This window comes from Falco biarmicus, chromosome 9 (assembly GCF_023638135.1).
Source record: "Falco biarmicus isolate bFalBia1 chromosome 9, bFalBia1.pri, whole genome shotgun sequence".
In the NCBI taxonomy this organism is placed as follows: Eukaryota; Metazoa; Chordata; class Aves; order Falconiformes; family Falconidae; genus Falco; species Falco biarmicus.
Window position 1 is genome coordinate 17062128 of NC_079296.1, and position 27558 is coordinate 17089685.

The following is a 27558-nucleotide window of genomic DNA, read 5'->3' on the forward strand; positions in this document are numbered from 1 at the left end:
GAAACCTGCATTTTCATAGGAACTTCCTCAAACACTGCACTAGAAGATTTATTCTAGCTGAAAAGCCAGCCCAGTGTCTTTATTAGCACTAATTTGGCTTAGTTACCTTGATATGCAGAAAGAATCCCTTACAGACATATTCAGCCCAGTGTACAATGGAAGCAACCTTGCCACAAACTGCTGAGATGGAATACGATGGAGTGCTGAGGGCAGAAATGTACTGCCTTTGATGCTTTGACTTGTTTATCAGGTACAGTTCCTGACATCCCACAGAGAAGAAATTCTGGCAATGTTAACTTTAGCTGAGACTCAAATTAACAATGGGAACCCAAAATGCATCCAGGTAGTGCTCTTCACAAGGCAGGATGACAGAACACTTCACCTAATTAAACTTGCCTGCCTCTTCAGATCTGTGGAATCAGGTGCAAGAACTTGGGAGGTCACCTGCCGGAACAGCTCCACCAGGAGATCTGAATTTGTCCTCATAATCTTTCACCATGCCATGGAAATCCATATAAATTATACAGACCTAACAAAAAGGCTGACAGACAGACAAACCAGCGACGCAAGCGGGTGTTCAACTTTGTTTTGTATGGCAGTTAGAACATAGCTTCAGGTTTTTCTTCCTAACTATGAGGTCACACATCCACCAAATGTAGGCATATGGAAATATATACAACATCCTTTCATCCTTACCACCCTTTGCAGACATCCAGGCTGCAGTAAAAGACCATTTATCATTTTGCTTTTAGTAGTCAAAGAGCAGTTAAATTAAATGACCTGGGGACAACAGGTCCTGGAGAAGTCTGTGAGCTACTGAGAAAATTAGCCTCTTTGACTCTGTCTCTACAGAGGAGAGATCATGGACTTTAAACTCTACGATAACAAATAAAGTTAAATACCACTTCCTGAGTCTGGATCTTGTTCTTGGCACTACACAAAGAATAATATCCACAAATCTTCACAACAATAGGGCTTTTTTTTGTTGGTGGTGTTCTTTTTTAAACGCTGTTTTTTCCATGATACGCACATTTCCCACAGCTCACAGAGGTATCTGATCAGGCTTTAGACTGTTATCTTACAGTCCCTGCCTCTTGTTAGTGAGTTCATCTCTCTGGGAACAGTGCTACAAAAAGCACTGAAAAGAGAAAGACACTGCAAAGGAACTTGTGTGAAAAGCAGTTTTGCTTTAAATGTTTTAAATCTAAATGGCTTTTCATTCTGATTACCTAACAAATCATTTTAGTTCATATTTAATGAAAAAAAACCACCAACCTGCTCAAGGTAGATTATTACAGATGAACTGCTACTGTCAATGAAACATTCAGGCTCTCAATAGGAAAGCACAATGCCTGCCAAACAAATAAACATAATATTTAGGACACTTGAAGCATGCTATCAAATGGACAGATTGTTACACTGTACAGATCACCTGACCCAGCAGACACACACAGGCATCACTCTGTTCTCATGCTGCAATGTCATTTACCAAAACACTTTGTTTGTCTAAGCATTGAATATCCTATTTGTGAGGACTCTGGACTAATTCAACATCCCTTACCACAGGCAACCTGATACCTGCTAAGCAGTGAACCAGACTAGTTAGACCACAGCACAACCTTTTGTTGCACAGAGAATCACAGCGTCACAGGGTACTCAGGGTGGGAGGGCACCTCTGGAGATCACATCGCCCAGGCCCTGCTGAAGCAGCTCTCCTCCAGCAGGCTGCACAGTCACGTCCAGGCGGGTTTGGATGTCTCCAGAGAAGGAGACCCCGCAGCCTCTCCGGCCAGCCTGTTCCAGCACTCTGTCACCCCCAGAGTTGGGAAGTTCTTCCTCATGTTCAGGTGGAACTTCCCGTGTTGCAGTTGGTGCCCGCTGCCCCTTGTCCTGTCCCTGGGCACCACTGGGAAGGGTCTGGCCCCGTCCTCCTGACACCAGCTCCTGGGATATTTGTAGGCATCGATAGGATCCCCCCTGAGTCTTCTCTTCTCCAGGCTAAAAGGCCCAGCGACCTCAGCCTTTCCTCCTCAGGGAGATGCTCCGGTCCCTCATCATCTTCACAGCCTGCGCTGGACCCTTTCCAGTAGCTCCCTGTCTCTCTTGAACTGGGGAGCCCAGTATGGACCCAGCACTCCAGGGGCGGCCTCGGCAGGGCAGAGCAGAGGGGGAGGATCACCTCCCTCCACCTGCTGGCCATGTTCTTCCTCATGCCCCCCAGGGTCCCACTGGCCTCCTTGGCCACAGGGCCACTGCTGGCTCACGGGCAACTTGCTGCCCCCAGAACCCCCAGTCCCATCCCCGCAGAGCTGCCTCCCAGCAGGCCAGCCCCAGCCTGTGCTGGTGCCTGGGGCTGTCCCTCCCCAGGGGCAGGACCCTACACTTGCCTTTGCTGAACTTCATTGGGTTCCTTTTTATTAGGTTCCTCTTTGCCCAACTCTCCAGCCTGTTCAGGTCTCACTGAATGGCAGCACAGCCTTCTTGTGTCTCAAAGGGTACATCATTTGAGGATTTAGGCATTAGAGATGCACATCCATACTTGTAATGTTTTGAGTTTGTTTATCCTCCATCCACCTGTATTTGCTCCAGATACTGCACGATCTTAACTTCTGCTCATGTTCATTTCTAAGCCTTTAACACTTGGTTCCTCTCCTACTTCCACATGTCTCTAGACAGTGATGAAAGCTGGAATGAGTTATGCACTATCTGTATTATCACAACACCTAAGAACACTGTGCAAATATGTAACGTACTGTCTCAGAGACTTACAGCCTACAAATCAGACAACACGACTCTTTCCATTATGTTTGATCCTTCCTCGTTTAGCATGCTCAACAATCTAGCATCATTTTTCCCCACAACAGCCACAATAAAAACCCAGTAAACATGGAGCTTCCACACCAAGCCATTTAAAAGATAACTTAAAGTAGCAGATGTTCCAAAAGTAGACTTAGAATAAATGTTCAAACTTCCATTTCTAGCATGAGGAAGGGTCTGAGGCTTGTCTTTTATAATATATTTTCCTATGTAACAAGAGTCTCTGCATTGATGTCAATTAAATATTCATTAACTAACTGTACTTGGTATGCAAGCCAGCGCAAACAAAAACTGCCTATTATAGCAAAAAAGGAGGCAGATGCATTCAAGAACCTGCAGTGGAAAACTTTAAAGGGTATATTAATGGATTTCCATTTAACAGCTTACTACAGAGTTTCAGCATTTCCAAATGAAGCAGTATGCCATTATGACTATGAGTACAGTAATATTTTCCCAGCTGTACTTACAGCTTTTTGCAAACCACTGCTCAAAAACAGGTGTTTTGTCCTCTCCATATGGTACGTTCTCAGAAGACGGTTACCGACTTTTTCTACTCAGGATATTCAGACAGGCCCAAGGTATTGGGAACCTAACTGTTGTTAAGAATCCCGTGCCTTTCAGCACCTGTGAAATTCCCAGTAAAAGGAACAAGGGAATTTGTCTTGACTTTTCAAAGTTAGTTTTTGAGACAAAATAGTTCTTTGGAATTTGGGGCTTAAATCTTATGACATGGTATGCTTCTCTCAAAATCACTGTGCTTAATCAACAACTTTTTGTTGGTATTTTGCTACTGATTATCCTCCTTTGTCCCAGTACAAGAATTTGCTGGGAACATCATTCACACAGATAGCAAAGCTGGAACACTAACTCAAAAGTATGAACCTCCACTGCTTCAGATTAAAAGACTGTCGATCAGCTCAGAGGAAGCAGCAAACAGACAAAGCTCTGCAACGTGGTCTAGCTCAGGGGTATACAGAGCCACGCTGTGTTACTGAGAGCTGCTCCAGCGTGACGCTGCATATTAGGGAAGGTTTCACTGGCTTCTCTGCCTTTACTACTGTTAATGATAACAGTGTTGTTCAGTATCCAGTAAATTCCAGGTGTATTTGGCAATGAAATAATTTCCAAGGATTACAGAGGAAAACCAAATATTTGACATTTGAAAGTAAATAAAGAAAAATATTTCTCAATAGTGTTTCTGAGGAACAGTTTTGCATTCATCTCTGAAAAAGCCATAACAGCAAATGAAAAAACATGGTGACAGTGTGATGCTATAAGATGTAAGACCTAGACAGGCCACTCGAAATTCTCCCCTTGAAGTTCACTGCTTACTTTAAACAACGGTGTTGAATGGTCACACACAAATCTGAGATAGATCAGTCTCTCTCAAACTTGTTCAGCAGCCTTGAGACAAACGGCATTATTCAGACTGCCCACCACATGTGCCCAACTTTGGTGCTGTGGCTACTATGCCAGTTTAGTTCAAGACTGCAATAAGCACTTTACCTAAAACCCAAGAAAAGCCTGACTCCTGACACCATCAATGGATGAGAGAAAACATAATGTCCATGTTGCATACCTGTCACTGGCATTTGAACATAACCCAAAGTGATACCCCAGGTAGGTCATAGGATTCTCAACCCACACAATCTGTATGAGTTTTAACTAATATAACACCAAAGTCAAGGACAGATGAGCGGGATCAACTTACAGTTTAGCTGAATTTAGTCACATGCTTGAAAGGAAACTTCTCTCTCGTGCAAGAATATTCTCAGCTGACTGTTAAGAACTTAGTCACAATTCCCTGAGACATATGGAATTGAAAATAATCATATTAACTCTAAATATCTAAAAATAAGACTGCTGCACAAATGCATTTTTTAAGACCTGTTCAGGATTTACAGAGCCTAGTCCTGCAGCTTCTGAAGCTTTTGTACTTTTTCTCACTTCTCTGCTAGGAGAAAGACCAAGGTAAGTACCAAGTTTAAAGGATAAGTTTAAAACATTTTCTAGGAATTTCTTCAGAAACAGACAGAAGTTCTAAAGGACTGCCTACTGAACACGTGCTTGAAAGACAAACTTACTTTTGCAAGAACTCAAAGCTGAACGAAACCAATACAAGGAATGGCAATATTTTGAGGAGACACTGAGGTTCAAGCCAGTGAGTATCTACCATGGATTTCTCTGACAGCTGCTAATGTCTCTTGTAAGCCTTTATTCATATCAACAGAAGCATGAAATGGCTCCAGACTGTAGCCCAGCTGGTGCTGGAACTGGCACAGGCTATATATGCATCCTATCAGCCCCACATCCACTCCAGCCCAGCCCTAAAATATGGGCTCACTCAAGCTGATGACTCAGTGCTTTCGAAGGCAAAGATCAAAACCAAATTCAGAGCCTTTCACCTCTTCTTCAATAAGCTGAATACTACTAATTTCAAAAATCTATCAAAAACTATTGTGTTCTGACTACTGTTTTGTGGCCTTCAGGGACCCTTTCAGGCCAGTTCCCAGTATCCAGCAGGCAGCTATACAAAAGTTTTTAGGCACCTAGAGACACATGAAGCCTCCTAATCAGACCTACAGAGTGAATTAGGAGTCTAATTTACTTCAGCAATTCTGAAATCCCATTTAGAGTCTAATGACTCTTCAGCAAATACCTTTGATAACCTGGCTCCAGGTCACTTAAAGTGATTTTAACAATGGATGACAGCAGTAGGTAGTCTCAAAGAAAAGGCTGCATGGCCTTATCAGAGGTGCAATTTTCCCTTTAATTCCAGAGATAAATCCCCTGGAAGAGGAATAAAGGACTTTCTAGAATACATATAGAGAAAACTGGGCAGCCATATTAGAATGACAGCTGCTTACAGCAGGAGAAGATACAGGTTCTGTACTTCAATATCATAAAAGATGACCATTTCTGATTGTATCCATTATTATACATATATCTACATACCACTTTTATAACATTTCCTCCAAGTTAAAACATCACATTATATCCATTATTACCAGGGTGTATTCTGAACAGGCACCAAACAGTGTCTCAAACATAAAAAGACTCAAAATTATTTCTTTAGCATGGTGTAATGCCAAATTAAAAATACAGTCAAATCCTTACCACCCTTTCAGGATCCACCCTAAGGGAAGCTGTCCTGAGAGCAAGCATCCAGCTGCCGCCGTCCCCACAGCAGCACAGCTCTATATCACAGCTTTACATCAGGCTTCTGCGGGACTGCCACGACATAGTCCCAAGGATAATAGCTGAAACAAAGACTTTTGATTCCACTGCTCAACCTGCAGACCTTCTTCACTCGCCTATCACTGTGTTCTAACAAGTTAAATGATTGAGTTTCTGAAGGCTGAGATGTGAAAGCTGGAACCCGCACCTGCAAAGGTTTAAAAATGGCTTGGTTCTGTTAAAGGCAATGTTGATTAACACCGACAGGGGATGTCATTTTTTTAACAGAGCCTCTTCCAAGCACAGAAGGCTTTCATTCCTCAGTAGCTAAACAGAGAACACAGTGAATTCAAGATGTGGTTTTAAATAAAGCATTTAAAAAAACACAATCCCAGCCTGCACCTGAAAATTCCTCTTCTCCCTGAAACAATGCAGAGCAGAATTGCAGAACAGCATAGCTCCCTCACTAAACTGGCCAATGCACATAAACACAAATGAAATTATGGTTCACTAGAAAATATTTTTTAGCTACTCACTAAAATAGCCTTGGGAGACCAGGTCCATACATGGAATAAAATGGCTTTCACTGCAGTCCTAAGCCAAACTCTCCTCTGGAATGACATTTTGGGTAATATAAACAGTTTAAAGGCAAATGTAGAGCAGAGCAGCCTAGTTTTATACAATCAGTGCAACAAAACTGAGATTTATTCTGTGCTGAATTAAGCCCTTTATATTGTTTCTACTTAAAAAGGAAAAGTATCAAATGCAACAATTCCTACAAATTTATCTTTCACTACAAACACGTTCAGAGGCTATTTTCAATTTCACCAAACAATAGCAGGTCCAAGCACAGTGGGAAGAATTTTGGCCTTGCTCATTTGAAAACAGTGCAAGCTTTGCCCTTTCTATTCTTCAAGCAACTTAACCGGTAGCAGAAGTCCTCCCGCTGCTTTTCCAATAAACTTGGTAACAAACGTCTCATACAGCTATTGGAGTGCCCGACTTAGATGCAAACAGATGCTTTTCAAAATACCTGCTTGCACCCTTCAGCTTAGATCAGAAAGGCAGAATCTGTATTTATAGATAAAAAATCTTTCAAGAACTCTAATGTTCAGATCGCCGTGGGATGAGTCATTAACCCTCATGGCTTCCTGGTGCACTATGTACAGTAACTCTCATTTTATCGGGGAGCAGAGGGGAGAAACGAGAAAAAAGTTTGATCAGCAGGCACACAGAACAACAGACTGTAAATAACTCTTTGGGCTTTTAGTTCTACTTCACACACTTTTCTGAATGTCTGAAAATAAAGATTAACGAAACTGCTAGAACCACGTGGATTTATATAGAAAGTGAAGGACCAGAATTAACAAATGGAATATGTTGTAAAGCCACTTGAAACGCAGCCCTCAGCAGTGCCTGTTCCCTACCCCTGACTCCCTTCCCCGGGACACATCTCCCTCCTCATGCAGCATCTCATAGCTGAAGACTTCGCAGTGCACCACAAACATTTACCAAAGCATGTTTCAACTCGTTACACGTGTGGGATGGAACTGGTGAGATAAATAGCACTCCTTCCCATGCATACATGAATTAACGAAGATGTAAAGCGGTGGGTGAACATCAACAGGAACGAGGGTTAGCGAGGGGTGCCAGGCAGCCCGGGCACGCTGGGGAGACACTACTCAGGCAGAACAACAGCGCATGGCTGCGATGCCTCACTGTGCTGCCACTGCCTGCATCACCTGCCGGTCACAGCAGTGCTTGTTCATGAGGTAATGAAGGAATTTGCCCACCGTGGCAGTCAGACTCTGACAGAGCTGGCATCAGAACCAGACACTGATTCAGAGCTCCCTTCTCTAAAACATCAGACCACACGCTTTCCCTGTGACCGCCTTTGAAACACACGTGGCAGTACACACAGCGCATGCTGCAGCGTGCCAGAACACACCTGGTAGGAAGCATGGGGACATTTCACGTGCAAGCCCACTACCTGCATGCATGCAAACGGTTAGCAGGATCTGATCATCGAGAATCTGCATCTCAGATGCATCAGAATAATGGCCAAGAGAGGGAAAAGCCCGTCTGAAATAGAAATCAGATTGACAAAAGAGAAAAAGAAGCAGGTGGTAATATGCTAACCCAGGATACACAAGCATTTAGGAAAAATGGAATGCCTAAGTTTAGCCAGGTCAGTAGCAACAACCAGCAAGAAATTGTTGCTAAATATTACTTTAGATAAAATTTCAGAATAGCTGCAAACACACACAAGAACATTCCCACCAGCAAAGAATTACAGAAGCAGGAGATTTTGACTTTAAGTCAGTGGTTGAGAAAACAAGCTGTAATAGTTTGAAGGACAAATTTAATGCAGACATTTAGAGACAGAAACTGCAATCACAAGTCCCAGCCAGCCCGGGTCTAACACACATTTTACCATTATTGGAGAACTTTAATGGATGCTTTTTGCACCTCATCACAGCCATGGGGAGCACTACCTGCTTTTCGGACCTGCACTATAGCTCCTTAGAGTTACAAGAGCTACAACGATGAACTCTGAAGTAAGATTTCTGTGAGTGATTCTGGGCTTCAAATTTCAGTATTTGGCTATCTTAGAAGTGACCACCTTGAAACCAGGACTAGAGCTAAACATTCAGAAATCAGGAGAGCTGGCTCTCTCAATAGTTTTAATCATAAGGTTTTGCTTTGTTTTTCAGATAACCTCATAAATGATACATTTTGAATCTATTATATTTCATTTTTTCTTCTCTGGTTCAGAGCTTTTAGAAATTACATTTTGATGCTTTCCTCTGAAAATTTCTTCTGTTGCTTTCCAGAGAAATAATAATCCTGCACTGAGATACCTCAGTACTGTCACAAAAATAATTCATTTTTCCTTTTCCAAGTAGGTTAAGAGGGAGGTTGGAAAGGAGAAGACAACTGTATTTAATCATCTGAAGTACTTAATATATCATTTTTAATGCCTGAAAAACATCAATAACTAATAAACTAATTTAAGTGTGACCATCTGAGCCATCCAATTTTTATCTCAGCTTTAAAATACTACATATACACAATCTTAAAGGATGCTCAGATGAACGATTCTGGTTCAGACCTTACTAGTGAAAGAAGAGGAAGACAACAAAGAATTCTGAGACCACCCACATTGCTCAGATACTGCTGGGGCAGGTTGCAGGGGGGGTCAGCTGTAGAGATACCCTCATAGGCCAGTCACGGAATTTTTGTAGATACTTTCCTCAATCACTCAACAATCTGTTACTGCCGCTGATTTTACTGCTCTTTACTGATTACCATCATGCTGCTCAGGAGGGGAAATAAAAAGACCAGTGTCTAATGTTCCAGACAGAAACCATGACAATATATAAACAAAATGCTGAATTTAGAATTCTAGTACAGTCTGATTAGATTGAAAGAAAAGTTGGAGTGAAATGATGTCAGGTTCAGTGAACCAAGTGTAAAGGTCTTTATGATTACATTGACATTTCTGCCTCTGTTACAGGCTTCAGTGGCTATATTGGATTATGTCACCTGAGAATTTAAATACAATCATGCATTTCTAATGAAAAAATGGCACACGTGAGTAACACAGCTCCAGATTACCTTAATTATATATTGCAATTACAATTACAGCACTGGTATGGGGATGAAATTATTGCAGCTGAGCCCCCCTACACTCCATGCAGGCCTTTCATGGGAGCCTCACACAGCCTCACCTGAACTTGCACTAAAAAATCAGCGACAAAGACCAGAATGTGAACTCTGTCCAGGTATAAGGACAGGGCTTTCATTGCCCTGAGCTGGCTCAGAAAAGGAAAGAACAAAATTTAATTTCCATGCAGAATACTGAGGTTCCTTGCAGCAAGAGCTAAAAACAGGTGAAGGCATTTTCCCTCAGAGAAAATGGACAGCACTGTACTCTATGGAAAATACGCATTAGTGATCATTCCAGACCCAAGATGATGATGTCCCTTAAGGCCAAGAAGGACCAACTGAACTAAACCCACAGTACTCTTCTGCTGTTCCTGTGTTTCTTGACAAGAGGGAGCTGGAATTCCTGCCTATCTTGGAGTACCTAGAAAGACAGCATGGCATAAGCAAGGACAGACTTTCCAGGTACTTGCCAGCATCCCAGCAACACGGTACACACCACAGGGCTTGCTGCAGAAACCATTTCCCTTTTCAAATATTTTCCTTTCCTCTTAGCAATAGAGATTTTACAGATAGGCATGCTGGTATGATGAATTTCACACGGAGAAGGCATCGCTGTCCTTTCACATTAACTTTGCAAGGCTGTCTTGCCCAATTTAGTGTCAGTGCCCATCAGAACCGCAGCTCTAGTGACAGCAGTTTGCTCAAATCCAGATCAAAACTCTTTCTAATCTTGCCTGGAACTTAAGCTGGAATTTAAAGTAAACCAGCAGAGAAAAAAGCATCACCTCTTCACCCATTTCCTAAAAGAAAGCAGCAACAATGTGGGGAAGAGCTGAGGCTCCAAAGCCTCAGGATTCTCCCTTTGCATTTGGCATTCTTCTCAATGTCTTCTCATGGTTGCTCTCCCTCTCTCTCTCACAGAGAAGCACCAAGACACACATTCCCTATGGTATTCAGAAACCAACAGCCCGTGCAAAGAAGGAGCACCCCACTGCACTAAGGCTGTGCAACCTCCTCAAATATGGAAACAACACGTGAGTTACCCATGGCAGCACCCGTGTAACCTGCAGTTCCTCAGTGAGGACAGCAAGCACGGATCCAAAAGCTTCTCCAAAAGCACAAAATCACAAGCAGGGAGATAATGCTTTGCCATACTCTCCAAGAGCTACTTCAAAGGCAGTAGAGGACTTACAATACACAGTTAAAACAGTTACCATTTATCCTGCAGAGCACTGAGTATACAGACACACAAATCACGCACCAAACCAGCCCATCACAAAGCACCACTAGAATACTTCATAATCCCAAACAACATCTAATGGGAAATGCTTTCAGATACACAAATTAGTTTAAGAAAAAGAGATCTAATTTTTTATACTTCTTTTAAGCTTCTCAGGGAATCCAATCAATTGAATTGGCTAGCTATGTCGATGCAACTGAAAAACATTTCCCAGAAGACTTACATACATAGTATTAAGATACAGAGAGTTAAGAGAGAAGCAGCAGTCTCGACTCTTTTTTTCTGTCTTGAACTGAAGGACAGAGTGTGACTTCATGACTTACCTTGTTTCCCAGGCAGGGAGGACCACCCTGATCTGCACTGCAGACAGATTCTGCCTAGCAGCTTTCCTGCCCCTTCCTTTGACCTCAGCCCTGCGCATCTCCCTCGCCCTCAGCCACACACAAGTAAACACTGACCCCTCCTCAAAGTCAGCTTTTATCGAGCAAGACACAGCGGCACGATCAGGAGCTGATAAAATGAAGAACAAAACCCTCATGCACAAAGCAATGGAATGACTCCCTGAAGCCAGGGTCATTACTAATCGACAGCAGCAAAAAAAGATGTTTTCTGAGCTCCTGCAGGTTCAGTGGCACAGAAACCGGGCACCTATTTGTACAACTGGTGCAGGGAAGAAAGGTGCAACTTAGGAGATCTTTCACTTATAGCAAACAGTGGCAGCCTGGCTAATTTCATACAAAAAGAGTTGTTCAACATACTTGATTAATATTTACTACCATAAATAATATTGTGCTTATCAGTCTAATTTATATAACATTGACTTCCATGGTAAAATACATAAAAGATGGCCTTTCCAATTCTGTGCCCACTTCTTTTTTAACTCCTAAAGACCTGGAAACTGTTTAAAATGAGAGAGAGAAAGCGGTGTTTTGGCCCTTTTTTGCCACTTATTCTTTTAATTTAAAATATCATTTGTCTAATTCTGTGGTTTCTTTAGATGTGTTAGACATGGACTTGAAGCTCCTTCAGCCATCTATGTGAGCAAGCTGTTACATTCTGGCAAACAAAAACTTTTCTCCCAAATATTTATTCAGGTGTTCAAAAGCTATGGGGTTTTGTTTGCTTGTTTTAAACTATTAAGCCATCAAAATAAACACATCTCTTCCCAGGACACTTATTTAGCTTTTATTCTCATAATACCCTTGTGATAATTCCACCAAATCATCAATTATGCATACACTTTGGAAATTATTTTTTTAAAAAAATAAGAAAAAATAAAGGAAACTAGACATGCTTTTCTTACATAGAAACAAACAGAGGTAGAAAACAGAGGGACCTTTGGGCCTTTTTTATATATAACAGGGAAAAAAACCCAAAACAATAGATCACAAGTGTATTTTTTATCTTTTATAGATTAATTCATGAAAGCTCGCAAAAGTCCCCAGAAGGACATCAAACTTCATTTATTTAGTTCATCCACTAAATATGGGAAGGTTATAGAAATTAACAACCCTCTGCTTAAGGACAACTATCTAGCAGGCAGTTAGCTGGTCTGCAATCATATCATAAACATAATCTTTAGATTTAAAATTACATTTTCTTATGAAATCCTGATTTCATAATTATGGGAGGGAAATTATGATAGGATTTGCATAACAAACTAAATTTCTTTGGATTAAAAGCATTTTAAAACCTAGAAAAGTTTTTTTAGATTAAAGAAGGAAAACAGTTGCTGGGTGAGAGCCCGGCTGACAGGCATGTATGCTGAATCCCCGTTCCTGTGGCTAACTGTACTTGTTTTCTGTTTCCCTGGGCTCCTTCCTGGTTGCGGTTCCAGCTTTCCTCATTTGGCCATCCAAAAGTTAACCAAGCTGTGCAGATGCCTTCCACAACAAATGGAGCTGGGATAACTCATTGTTTGGAGTAACCAGAGAAGGCTATAGCAAAATAAGAAGAAACCCATGTACTTTATCATTCTGCTGTTCCTTCTCCATGGCCTGTTTTTGAGATTGTCCTCATTTTGGTTGGGGCTGCACAGACACCAGGGTCTCCTGGTTCACACCTGGGCACGAGAGCCCAACTCCCAGCAGGCAGACTGCCCACCTTACTTTAACAGTCGTGGTGAACTTTGCTGTACAGCCCTCCTCTCAATATAAGCCCCCATCTGTGATACATGCTATGCCAGCATGTGCCACAACAATAACCAAAAAATAGTTAATTCTGCTATTGATTGATTCTGAGTTGGTCTTAAAAAAAAAAAAAAATAAAAGCCAGATGCAAACTGATAGTCCCTTTAGTTCACAGGCTGGTCATCCTTGACAATGCTAATAAAAATGGAGTAAACTTACATGGCTACTTTAGAAGGGCTTGAGCATGTAATTCACACCCAAGGATGTGAATGCTGTGGCATACTGAGTGAACTCGGCATCACCCAGCCTGAAATTCAGGGAACAGGGGCTCTTCCATGGGAACCACTAGGGACCTTGGGAAGATCTATGACATTGTTAACTTCATGTGATATATCAGGTGACTGTCTGGGGTATAAAATAACTTGGGGAAAGTGAGTCTTATTTTAGTTCTTTTAATGTCCAGGCTATCCAGTGAGTTAATTTATGTGTGATTACCGAATTATGAGTGTTTAGTAGCTGCTCCTCTGTTACACTGTGTATCTGTCTCTGAGTCCCCCTATGCGATCATTGTTCTGGGAGCATAAACAACAGTCTTCCGCCCTTGACCACACTGGGACACTTTTTTCACGTGTTCTCTGTTGCATACTAAAGAAGAAAAGCTTCTCTCTCAGACACAGATCTGGTGCCAGGTCAGGCTCCAAATACTTCAGCTATATTCTGGGTTCAGGTCTCGGCATCAGGCACCAGCACTATACCCAGCTGGGGTTACAATGCAGCTCTTCAAATCAGTGGGTATTACAGCACGTAGCACACAACCAGAATGGCTTAATGGAAAGCGAAGCCCTCAGCGGGAAATTACAGCTTTCACAGAACATATGGTCCACAAGCACTCAGTGGCTATAAAAGTGTTTATCTCAACATTTCATAGAGGGGAAAGCAAAACAGAATTGAAAGGTAACATACACTGCTTCTGAAAATCTTGTGACTAGCAGGCTTGTACAAAACACTGACCAAACAAAAGAAAATGTAGAAAGCTCTTGTATTTAGAGTGGAAGATTATGGTAATGAAGATGATTAAGAAAACTCCAGCAATGACCACACACACACACACACCCCGCAAAGACAGCGTCTCACTCGTCTATTGTACTTTCCGCTCATAATGACTCAGAGTCACTCCCATAAGCCACATGCAGTGAAAGTTCCTGTACTCACTACAGGGAACATAGACACTTCTGGGGTAGGTTACAACAGATGCTTGGAACTGTGCCTCTATATCCAAAATGAGGGGATATTGCCAGAGTTAATGTCTCTGTACACTTGCACAGTGCCAGACAGAGACGGTCAGACCCCTTGCTCACATTACGAGCCCGCTAACTACTTGCCATGGATGGTACCACAATCAGCACACACCTAGCAGGACTGCCTTGCACTGAACCATCAGCATTGCTTCCTGCATCATTTATGCTTTCATGTAATTTTTGCATGGTTTAACCTCAGCTGGCAACTAAATACCATGCAGCTGCACCCTCCCTCCCCTCAACTCCAGCGGGATGGGGAGGAGAATCAGGAAAAAGGTAAAACTTGTGGGTTGAGATAAGAATAATTTAATAATTGAAATAAAATAAAATACAATAACAACTGTAATGAAAAGGAGAGAGAGGGAGAGGAATAAAACCCGAAAGGAAATACCCAACAACTGATGCACAATACAATTGCTCACTACCTGCCGATGGACGCCCAGCCAGTCCCTGAGCTGCAGCCCCTGGCCAACACCCCCGGTTTATATACCGAGCACCATGTTCTATAGTATTGAATGCCCCCCTTGGCTAGTTTGGGTCAGCTGTGCCCCCTCCCAATTTCTTGTGCCCCTCCAGCCTTCTCCCTGGTAGGGCCTGAGAAACTGAGAAGTCCTTGACTTAGTATAAAAATTACTTAGCAAAAACCAAAAACATCAGTGTATTATCAACCTTATTCTCATACTAAATCCAAAACATAGCATTGTACCACCTACTAAGAAGAGAATTAACTCTATCCCAGCTGAAACCAGGACAAAATTTGAATGTTAGATGTGGGCAGAACATCCCTCTCCTGCCCCAAAAGCACCTTGAGTGCTAGCACAAATAAACCAAGGCTCTTAACTGTATAGAAGAAGGCAACCCTGAATGGCCGGCAAAAATCCTCTGGCCACATCATAGATGGGAGAGTGGAAGCATAAAAACAAGTTGTGTAATTTACCCATCACCCTACTCTATATCAGTAACAGAGCTGGAAATAGAAACCTCCCCTATTAGACACCACATCAAGAGGCATGACAGGTGCTTTGCAGAGCCCTGTTCCAAAGCACGTGTCAACTAGAACGTGGGCATCACGTCACCGGGAGGCAAGGACGGCTGCAGAGACAGGCTCTGTTAAGCTTGCTGGTGAATACTCTCCCCTGCATCTACCCTGTATGCAGTCACCAGCTTGCAGATGAATTTTTATTGTTCAGTCTGCAGCTACATAGTGACAAGAGGAGGTAATGTAACAGTGACTCACTTCTAATAGAGCCTTCATAAAGAAAGGCAGTGACCCCTAGGCTCCTTTATTCAAGCAAAATGATCTTCAGTTCAGTGGGAGCCTTCTGAAATACAAAATTAATTGCATTCTTAGACTTGTCCTTAGTTTACTAAGTCATTAGAAACAGAATTAATTAATTAATTCTGAACTAATACGAGGACGGACCATGGTTTGACAAGATGCCAAGTAAAGCAGACTTTTCACAGGGTTAAGCTTTGGCTGAGAAGCAACTGTCAACCAGAGGCATCGAGGAGCCACCTAAGGAGGTCTGTGACATCCAGCAGCTCAAGCAGGGAGGATTTCTTGTCGCTTATTGCTACAAGGTGAACAGAGGCTCTGGGGTGTCCTTGTGCTTGGGACTCACGAAGGACTTCTGTTGCCAGGTCACCTAATTCTTGTCTTAGCTGATGTGCCAGAGAAGCAGCGTGGTATTTTTGAAGGACATGAGTCTATATAAAATTATTGTAGTTGAATTTTTAAGGGTTTTTTTTTATTATTTTTAATTCAACAGCCAGATTTCATTTGAAAAAACTTCATTGAATTGAGTTATATGAGTACATAAACCTGGATGAGATCCAATTGCTGAGCAGTGAGCCATTACCCACTAAGAGTAATTTTGCTTTAGCGCATGTAGCAGGGAACATACCAGAGCACATGGGTCCTAATTAAAGCCTATAATTGGCCTGAAATTCCTACAAACCTTCCATTTTCATCACAAAGGTGGGAGACACGGTGACCTAGTACTGCAACAGTACTGCAAAATATTAGTACAGGGATAAAACCTATGATAGACAGGCATGAAATAATTTATCATAAAATTCTAGTCTTCCTGTAAAAGAAAAGAAACTATCTGTGTTGAAACATCCATCATATCTCTTGGCTGAGGGCTTAGAAGCTTTTAGAATAGAACAAGGGCATATCATGAATTCGTCACAGGATTTCACAGGGCTGAACTACAAGCCTTTATGAATACGAGGCTATGTAAATTAGATTATATTGGTCTTTTAAATAAAAAAATCACAACACAGTGCTTTACCTAAGAAGGCAGCAGGACAATGTTCAAAAAAAAGAGGAAAAATGTCACATTTAATAAAAAAAGAAAACCCCAGTTCTAGTGACAACCAAAATGTAAATTAGAATGTTCATGTAGACATGTTAAGATGGGGGAGGTTTCCAGCAGCTGTGCTTTGGGAGGGAGAGGTGGAGATGTCCGCTTTGTCTGCTCCTAGTGGACTGTGAGCTAGTAGTATCTTTCGCCCTCTCCAGAGCTTCTCTATCTACTCTCCTTGAGGAATCTATACAGGAAACACTCAACTGCTTGTGACGGCACCTGCCCTGCAGGCTGGCCTTTGGAAGTTGCCAGCATCCTCCCTTCACAGCAGGGAATCTCTGCTGGGAGAACCACAGGGCAAACAGAGTGGTGTTCAACAATTTTCTGGCATCGGCTGTGAACCACGTGAGCTGTGGTACGGCAGGAAGGGGCTAGTCCATCCACTGAGCCTAAAGTGTTGCTCAAAAGTAACAACCAACTACAATGCCACTGCAGTATTTCCACATTCTCTATCTCTCTCTATATATATATATATATTATTCTAGGCCAACTTATTTAAATTTAAAAACCAAAAGGGAGAGATTATTTAATATCCTGTCCTGACAACTCAGCCCAAAACCTTTCTGGATGAATCTAGTTCACTGAAGCCAATGAGATTGTTTCCACCAACTCCAGTAAGTTTGGATCAGACCTTGGGTTTCTTGTGCTGGCAAGGGCTGGAACACAGCTAACAGTTACAGTCTGATGAAGCATGAGCCACAAAATAACCACAGCTCACACTGTGTCTGAGCTCTGCTGAGCACAGTATCAGCAGCAGAACATTTATTTGGATCAACATCATGATCACATTCCTGACGCTGTGGTTTTCAGTGGGCACAAATACACACATCTGAGTGCACTCATAGCTTGCTTGTTCTAGTAAAAAACAAAGCAAGACAGCAAGAAAGAACAAAAGTGAAGGCTGTGAGATGGCAAAGGGTTGTTGTCCTGTCTTTGATAGCAGATGATTCTCCAGAGGCCATCTCCCAACCTTATGAATGCACACATTAGGACATTAATATTATAACCCCCACTCCAAGGGAGGGGATGGAGGATACAAGGGGAGATGTTGAGGTGCTTCTACTCCAGGCCAGCAATCTGATTGCAAAACAAGAGACTTGGGTTCTTTATAATCAAAATTCCACCCAAAGAGAAGCAGCCATACAAAATACATAGACTGAGGAAAAAGACTTACTGGCAGGAGTGCCATGAGTTAAAGCCAGCTGCAGGGAGAAGGAACACCTCTGCCTCATTTATTTTCTGCACTGAACAGAATGATTTTATGCGGAACGTCTGACTGCTAAGTCTATCCCACTTTCCATCCTTCAGAGCTAAATAATAGGATTCCCTTCTGTGCCTCCATAGCTTCTAACCCAAGAATCTCCAGCTAATTTACTTGCCTGATAAACCCTTTCTCTCAGAGTTCTTACTGTTCGGTTTTAGCACCAAGATACAGACTAGCGTTTTTATAGATCACAACCATCATGTAAAAATACATGCATCATGTTTCTCAGCTAACCAAAAATAAAAAATGAGCAACATGATTTAAGTCTAATAATCACTCATTCAGTACCATAGGCACAAGCATTGGCCATCACCAGCCATCTGCCCCATTGATGCCTATTGTGCCATCGGGCACAGTGACCCAGGAATTGTAATAGGAAAAAGTCCCTGGGGGCTTTGTTTTATTTTCATAAGTATAAATAATTTTTAAGAAAACAAGCACAGCCTTGTGATTAAAATATTGATACTGTTTTTAGAACAGGGTTCCAGAGACCACCTAGCAAACTGAAGCAATAAATGCCATATAATTTAAAGAACACTTTTATTAAAAACTTACTGTTAATAAGTATACCCGGGCCTGAAGATCTGTTCTATCATGAATATCAGTCTTACAATCAGTAAGATAGCCATCTCTCTGTGAAGGTGTTGTTAAGTTTCTTCTCAAGTACTTTCAGGCATTTTTTTCTATGGATAATATATCTCTTGATTGAATGAGCAGTGTATTATTTATGAAAGTCTTCATAGAGGAAGTCTCACAAAACTATATGGACTGCTATGAAAGAGAGGTTAAAAAATCTGTGGGTTTTCTAGTGCTTGCTTTGTCTCACACCTGTCTGAGGCAGGAGAGGAGTCACTACCAAATATGTAAACTGTACAACAATGCCAGATCACAGAACAAAGCTGAGCTACAAAGCCAAAGAAAGGAAAAAGTGGCAGCCCACCAGTACCCCATCTCACTCCTCACCAAGAGTCCCTATCAACAGCACTACCTGCCACTGCCTCTCCGTTCTCCTCCCAATCTTTCCACTTACTTAGCCCAGCAGTGTGCTGGGCCAATGCTGTCTCTGGCGTATTTGCACAAGGTCTGTTGTTATGAAGACTTTGATCTTAGTTGGTGCCAGTAGTTCGAATCCAAGCAATAAAAAAGAACCTGCTGCAAGAAAAGGTCAAGCACAATAATACATTGTTTATATTATAGCACTGCCATATGTGTAACTAAGCACCACTTTTAGGAGAACCACAACACAATTTGTTCTTTGAAACATCTGGATGTTAGAAGAGCAAGCAAAGACCATACAAGTATTTTGTTGATGTGCTCAAGATGCTAAATTCATATCCAGGTGTCTTCAGTGTCTGAGGAAACATGATTTCTAGGTTTGGGGTCTCTGATTCTATGATTTTTTGTACATTTGTATAGTTGGCTGTAAAGACTCCTAACTCACAGATGTGCTGAGAAATGGTGCCTAATATCATGGCTACGTAGGGCACCAACCATGTATTCTACGTGAATGTGTGCCTACCCTAGTCTTATAGAAGCATGCTACCCTTGCTTGGCACATCTCACCTAGAAAACAAACCTTGTGCCACATGGATTTGCCTTTATTCTACAATCATACACCATCTTGCATAAGGGGAGCACAAATGTGCTGGACATATAAATGTACAACAAATCTAAAAAAAACCCCAAATTATTTGGTTACTTACCCAACAAAACACCCTCAGAGAGGTACTGTAGAGAAAGTGAGAAGAAATTGAAGCAAGAATAGAGTGAGGAGACAAATACTTACACAATCTTTGGGGGATTTTAATCTTTTATAGAAAGCCATAGAAGTTCTTAGCGTATACTGTGATTAGTTTCCCTCTGGATTTGTAAACTCTTATTAGAAGAAAAGTATCAATAGGTAAGATAAAAAGATAAAAAATATAAAGGTGTAAAATATTTAGAGGGTTCTTTTAATAATTAATGAGCCAAAGAGCTTTCAGTCTAGCTGTACTGACAGCACAGCCAGACCTTTCAAGAGAACAAAACTAAGTATCTAGTCACCAAACTGTGTTAATCAAAATGCTATTTCTAGCCCTTCAAATGTCACACTGTATCAGGAGAAACTATAATACTTACTCATTTTTTCATGAAGCTGGGGCACGTATGGCTTTTAACTGTCACCCAACATGTTTGTGTATGTGATATATTCTTTCCCAATTTTGCAGACCTGTAGCCAACAGGTTTCTGAGAAGATTTCTTCTCAAGACACATTATACTGGTATGGGGTGCTAAGCAGTAATCCATTGCAATTGTCCTTGTGACAGAACACTTTACTAGTAACTCTAAGATGATACACAGAATACTATGTGCAGTATCTCTCACACTACGAGATGGAGGGGACTCCATTGTAATTAACACAGAGCTTCTCTAAAGCTTCTAGAGATGAAAGCTGTATCCTCACAGTTGTCCAGAGCAGCAAATCCACTTACTTCCTGGAAGGAACCTCAGGATAGGCATTTCGTGACCCTACTGATACTCCCAGAGAAAAGCCGAGACACAGCCAGCATAGTGAGGAGATGTGACATGGTACAGTCTCTAGTCATGCCATCTACCCTTGCAGTGATGATTTTGCGTGGTCAAGATGAGGTGGGAATCTTTTGAAAATACCCCGCAGTCTCACATTACCCGATACAAGGACTTGTAGCGGTTTTAGGCAGGCTGGACTCGCTCGGTTCAGACTCTTTGCTAGGGACAGTATGGTGTCAGACCCCAGCTGCCAGTGCGTCACCCAGCACCTAGGACCAGGATCATCCTCCAGGGCACAATGTAGACACCAACAGATCACATTAACCTTCCTGGCTTTTTCCCCCCCTACCAAGCACTGGCTGGGCTGCCTCCCACCACAACCACACAAATCTCAACACAGAATTAAGCAGAAGACTGCCAACCACACTTCGGTATCACCGAGTGTTTGTGGAGCTCAGCCTGCGTGACTGGCTAAGCTCTCAGAGCAGCTTACGTTTTGTGACTGGCTTATCCCAAGAACACAAGAATGGCTTTCCATGAGGATCAGAGGTACATAAATTTCACCTAAGTTTTCAGAAAAATAAACATTTGTAAAACTAACACTTTATTCCATAAAACTCTACAAAATTAGCCAACAAAAGGAGTTAAGAGTACCACCACTGCAAAGATATGTCTTATTTGAACAACCACTTGCAAATAGTTTTCCATGGTATTTAGAGAGCTCAGAGACAGCGCACCACAACAAAGAACATGGTGGGTAGGAAACAGACCTAGTACAATCTAGTACTCTCTCTTGCTTAAATAACACCAATGGTAAAGGATAAATACCCATAAACTCACCTAGACTGGGACAGTTTTGTAACTATACCTTCATCTACCATAAATGCTGTATAAACACTCTGATGACTTGATCTGAATATTTTTGAGATAATGACAGCTGTAATTCTACATTATATCAAATAAGATTCTGTTCCAATGCAGGGCTCATTGCTTTTTCTTAGCTCTTCAAAACTGTGGGCTTGAGCTAAGCGAGGGATAGCCCTACCTTACACGTCATTACTGCTATTGACATAGCTGGGAAAAATTCTCAGTGCAGTGTCCCTAAACCTGGCCTTCCTCTCTTAGGGCCTCACACAACGAAGTGGCCTTGCCCGACCCAGAAGAGCCATGCCTATGCTTATGGAAGGCATTTGACTGTGAGGACCATTAGGCTTGGCCTTCCTGCACGGGCACCACTGGTGTCTCCTTTAGCAGCAAGGCTGCAGGCGCTGGAAAGTGGGCTGAAACTCAAAACTCATAATAACTGAACAACCACTGCTTTTGACCTTTAAAAGTTAGGATCAATACAGACACAGAAACAAACTAAAATGGACTCATATTCTATTATCAGCCTCCTTTCCACACAGTCATCTTCATCCTAATTATGTCCATTCTGCTCTAGGAAAAATGTAACTTCTGCTCCTTATGTGAACGAGTGTTGCAGTGTTTATTCAAAACCAGAACAGCCTTCTGGTCTTGGAGCGTATTTCATTCATATTATGTAAATAACTGATTCTTTGAAAGACCAGAATAGCTATAAATCAAACCGGTAGGCAAACTACATTTTCATGCATGCTGCTGTTTCCTGTTTTCCCATTTTGATGGAGGCATTGAAAAACCCCAGCCGTTACAGTACTGAACAATCTTCTCTTGGTTCTCAGGATAAGAGGAAGTGGAATTATTTCGGAAGTCTTCCTAACAAAGAATGATTTTAGCAACAGTTTGCTTTCTAAGATAAGGCCACTCACTTCAAAGTTTTTATTGTTTATGAAGAGGGCAAACATCAATAAACTGTTACAAGATTGGCTATGAATATAAAAGACAATTTCTTGTAGAAATTGCTTTACCTCTCCACATCTCGTTTCCTTCAGCTGTAAAGTGATGGCAGAGCTGCCTGCCCATGCTGGCATCTGTAGATAAGAAACAGATTTAGTGCTACACTCTAATTCTGCTGCTAGAGAAACTTCACACAGGATATGGAACAAACTTGCCTAAAAAATTAGTGCAGATCATCTCCTCTTAATGAGAATGGGTAGGAAACGCAAACACACAGCTTTACATCGTACATGCTAGAGAGGTATAAAAGTAAAGGAAGAGAGAGAGAATAAAATACTGACTGACATACAGGCATTCACACGCCCAAATTCAGATATGAAGTGTCTGATCTGAGAAGGACATCACAAACCAGTTTTTCTACCTAATTACCCTCATCCAATACTATTTTGTTTTTTTCTAAACACATTCCAACAAACAGCCTCTATGATGCAGGAATCCAATATTACTTAATCATGCTTCATGGTATCTTACTGAGACCATGAGAAGGCACACATAAAGGTACTATTCCTTCTAGTATTTAAATAGCGTTTCTCTCTGGGTCTGTTTTAGCAACACTCAGCAACCACACACAACAAGGAGAAGGAAGCATAACTATCTAGTTAGCAGAGTTATTACAGAGCGGCCAACCATCACTATCCAAGCTGCAGTTTGGCATGCATCAATTTTCATGCAAAAAGAACTGTGGAGTGCGGAAGAACCCAAGCAGGCATGACATTAGTATGGCACCTTCTTTGAAAGACACCTTCAGTAGCACATTTGCCTTTACTGCCATGCTTGGATAAGCACTGTCTTAGCTGAGTGTGAAGATACAACATCAAAACTTCCCAAACCCTCTCCTCTAACTGATCCAAATACCAATTCAGTCTAAAACCTGCCTATAGTGTGGCACGTAGAAGGATCACAGTATAATCTGCACAGGAACAGAGGCTGAATTCATACTGAAGTCGAAGGTCAGGTTCATAAATCCCTATTTAGATATACAGATTAAGTGCCAATCACTCAAGGGAAAAATAAAGGGAAGCATGTGGGTACCCAGAATTGTTGAAAACTCAGGCTTTTGTTAGGCTCCTATTTCAAAAATCTTGAGCAGCAAGCAAAAGCCCTAACATACTCTTTTACACAATAAGAGCAAAGAATAAAACAACCTACCCATGACTGAGAACTTCAAAGGCCTGAACTAAAAACAATTTTCAAAGAACACTGAACATTATCCATGCTGCCAGTGCATTTCCCAATGCTGAATAAAACCAGAGCAAAGATCTTACACACACACACACACACACAAAGCTTCTCTGCTGAAAACTTCTTGTCCAGTTTTAAAGGCGCAAGCAGTTTCCATAACCCTATAGGTAGCCTCTGCTCTGATATAATTTATGCTAGGCAATGAAAGTGCTGACCCTGGCTTAACACTTGCACACAAACAACACACAGTGTACAACCTAATTCCATAAAGCTCATTCACATATATAGCTCCACAGAAGTTAATGGGATTATGGAAGGGATTGAAGACTTCAGGATGAGACTAACAGAACCTCTCTGGCTCACTGCAAAGGGCTGGGCAAGCAGCTAAAACACGATGGTTGTTCATCCATCTTGGCAGATACATGCTGCAGTCTTTGCTCAAAACAAAACAAACAAAAACATGAACAGCACTGCTTTGGTATCCCCATCTGTCCTCTCTTATAACAGACCAAAGAGGCATATAGTGAGGTTAAGGACCAGAAAATTGAAGAAACACCAAAGAAGCATAGAGGAACAGATAATTAACAGTGTAGCTCTCTGATGCAGGATACCATTGAGATAAAGCATTCTATAGTAGTTTCATCAATTAATTAGCACATTGTATACAGTAACACATCAGAATAAATAAACCCTGTGACAAACATCTGCTGCCATCTCCTACTAGTGACCCGAGTGTCTGCAAACACATCAATTGCACCCAAGTACACAGGCACAGAGCACATTGTTAAAAATAGGACATGTAATTTGCACGAAGGTTTAACATTCCTGTTTTTTCCCCAGATTCAACCTTTAAAAAAACAGTAAACTTGTAATTCAACATTTGCAGAGTGGTTAGAAGTTTCTCTGAACTCTCCTTTCCCCCCCCGACTCCAAATACTTTCCCTCCCCTACAAACAGAAAACACAAGAAGAGACCTGTTCATCACATGACCTTCCTTTGGAGGAATCCTTACATTTGTACTTTCTGAATCACTGATGTATTGAAGAAAAAGGAAGCTGCAAATAATATTCACGTGGAGCACATAATTCTTACCTTCCTGACTTTTAGGTTAGCCTTCTGGGCATGGAAAATTTATTAGGCACTGTTTCTTTCTTCCTGTAGACACCTTAGGCATGAGTGTGTACGTGTATGTTTCTGTTTACATTTACAAAAAATCTGATGTATTCCAAAAAAGACAAACTTGCTGTGTTTTGACTGCCTAAATATCACTACTTGTATCTTCTTTATGGTATTATCAAACAATATTGGCTTTGTGGAACAGGATTATCTTTAAAAATAATCACTCCTGTTTAAAGATAAGTATACTTACTGAACAAGAAGAGGGGAGCATAAAAGAAGTAAGAGTCATTAGGGATACTAATGTGGCAGATGTTTTCTGTATGTGTATACGTGCAGCAGAACCAACATGGTCCAGCCTTTAGAAGTCATGAGACGCTAACTCTGCTAGTAACCTTGAGCAAGCTAAACCTCCTCTTGCCTTCCCATACATTCTATGTAGACGAGCTGCCTGGGACAGATGCTGTTTCTTTTTCTGACATGGTAGCAACAAATGTAAAGAAAAGCAATGTTTTAGTAGCATAATTCATAAAAATGAAATACTAATATACCAAATATTGCCCCAGAACAACAGCAGTTAACAGCAGTGCCAGGCAGAATAAAGAAGCAGCAACTACAAGGAAGCAATGGATAGACGAGTGAAAAGCACATTCTGCTTAGAACAAATCCCATTACCAATCATCTGGGCTCTGCTCTGATCCCCTTGATTTGGGGGCTACGACAAACACCCACATGTGGAGGTACAGCAGCCATGGCACTGACACCAGCACAGGGCACTTACTGGTTAAAAATCAAACATGGGCAACAGCAGGAGCACAGGCAGTTTTGCTGAAATGAGATCTGCACAGCAGGGCAGGCATGGCTTTTCTTCATTACCCTAATAGCCTAATAAATAAATAAGGGATAGTTGTGTCCATGGTAATCACGCTGGTGATTTTTTTTTTCCTTCCTTTCCAAGACACCTTAGAAAAGAGGTAGCCATACCAAAGCTGCAGAATCTGATCTGTAAATAAAAAACTGAGACCTAAATGAAGCCCTTTCTGTGATAAGATTTAATTAAAACTACTGTGAATTCTCAGGCATACAAACCATCTACCATTCATTAGACGCTGGTGATACCTGAAGCTGCTGCCAGTTAATTTTCACTCTTGAATTTCTTATGAACAGATTGCAAAAGGTATTTACACCTCTGCATAGAAGCACATAAAACACACATCTTTTGGAAACGACCGAGACTAACCAGTAGCCTCTCCTCTACTTAAAGACACAAGGCTTTCATACCCGGCCATTCCCGGCTTCTGTTTTACCCAACTACAGCAAGTGTGGGCTTCCTAAACTACAGTATTCTCAGCATGTCACATGCAGGGCAGCATCCATGCGCCGCTGACTTGGTAATTGCATTATCTGCAGCCGCTGATGAATGAACAACCGTAATGCATACATCCTGGGTTTAGCTCTCTCGGGACAAGTACATACAGTCTCCCCCCCACCAGATTCACTCAGTGTGCTGAGTCTGAAGGCACACAGAAAATGCCCGTGTGCGTTCGCTCTCCTTTTAAAACCAATGTTGTATTCTGCTCCTCCTTCCCGCTGACAGAAACGTAACATTTCTGTTCAGGCGCACAAGAAACTCATTCCCAAACCTACTCCTCCGCATCTGCAAGGTATTTTACCTGCAAGCAACGAGGCTTAAATAAAGGCTTGCGAAAATCGTGTTGTGACACCAAGCCCACCCCTAGATATTGGGGGGGAACAGAGAGAGGCGCTAACATCCCACAGCATAATGGCCCTTTAAAGAACACCTAGTCCTTATGGGTATAAATAATCGCAAGAATAAAATGGAGCCAAAGCGATTTTCATCGCAGGGGGGGAATGACCAGCTGCCACAGCTGGGAAGGCACGGAAAGTTCAACGCGCAGACGAGCTTACCTTGGAGGGGCAGCAGCAGGCTCTGTGCCTGCCGCGCCGCGCCGAGCCGAGCCGAGCCGAGCCGTGCCTGCCGAGCCGTACCGAGCCGAGCCGCCGCGGCTCCCCGGCAGGCGCCGCCCCCCGCCCGCCCGCCCGCCCGGCGGCCCCGGCAGCCACCCGCTCGGCGCCGGCACGGAGCGAGCCCGGTGCCGGCAGCGGAAGCAGAAGGCGCTGCCCCGCCGGGGGCGGCGGGCAGCCCGGCGAGCCGCAGCCCCTCGCCCGACCTGTTGCGCGGGTCGGTGGCTGCCGGCCGTGGCCGGGGTGCTGGCACTTGGCGGGGGTGACACGAGGGTGTGGGACTGGGGAAGCCGTGCATCGGTGCGGCCAGGACCGGGGCTCGGCAAGCGGTACGTGCAGGGGGGGTGTCGGTGCAGCCGTCCTTGTACTGGCTGCGTGTAATAGAAATCACAGAAAAATAAGGAGGAAGGGATGGAGGCGCGGGGAAGGGCTGACCGGTACATCACTGACTGCTTCATCTGGGAAAAAAGATCAAACGGAGGGGAAATCCCTAACAAATCCCTCTCTCGCTCACCCTGCATTGCATGGGGTCAGTACCACCGTTCTGGTTTCGTGAATGCTTGAGGGCACTACTCCTGGGTCGGCTTAGGTGCTCTGCAAAGGCAAGGGTGAGCCAGTCCGTGCGCCAGAGCATATACACAAAACGCGCAAAGGCACCAACCCACCGAAGGCCTGATTGCGCCGCCTTTGTGTGAGGAGGAAACGCAGTGGACGTAGAGGGGATTTCATCCTTGTCAGCCTGTCGGGGCATACCGTGTCCTTTTTTTGCCGTAGCAGTTACAGGTCTACTTGCTTTCTTTTTCACCTTCAAAGTTCTCATCTTTACTACACTGGCCGCCACAGGAATCTAATTTATTTGTCTTTACTCAAATGCTACCCACGAATCAAAAACATCACCAAATGATTCAAACCAATTGCCAAAAGAAAT

At 42.5% G+C, this 27558-nt stretch overlaps 1 protein-coding gene across 9 annotated transcripts in view; it reads right to left on the bottom strand.

Annotated features, from left to right (window-relative positions):
- SORBS1 (sorbin and SH3 domain containing 1) overlaps positions 1 to 27558 on the bottom strand; it is a 179845-nt gene that overhangs the window by 146540 nt on the left and 5747 nt on the right. For 3 of the 9 annotated variants that reach the window (XM_056350931.1, XM_056350928.1, XM_056350934.1), the window contains exons 1-2: positions 26574 to 26679; positions 1276 to 1352 (exon numbers count right to left, since the gene is read on the bottom strand). The exons of 3 other annotated variants lie outside the window; for them this stretch is intronic. The gene's annotated coding sequence lies outside the window, so the exon portion shown is untranslated. Of the gene's footprint in view, positions 1 to 1275; positions 1353 to 26573; positions 26680 to 27558 lie in introns of those variants that run through there. 3 more of the 9 variants (XM_056350927.1, XM_056350925.1, XM_056350932.1) reach the window with 3 other exon arrangements.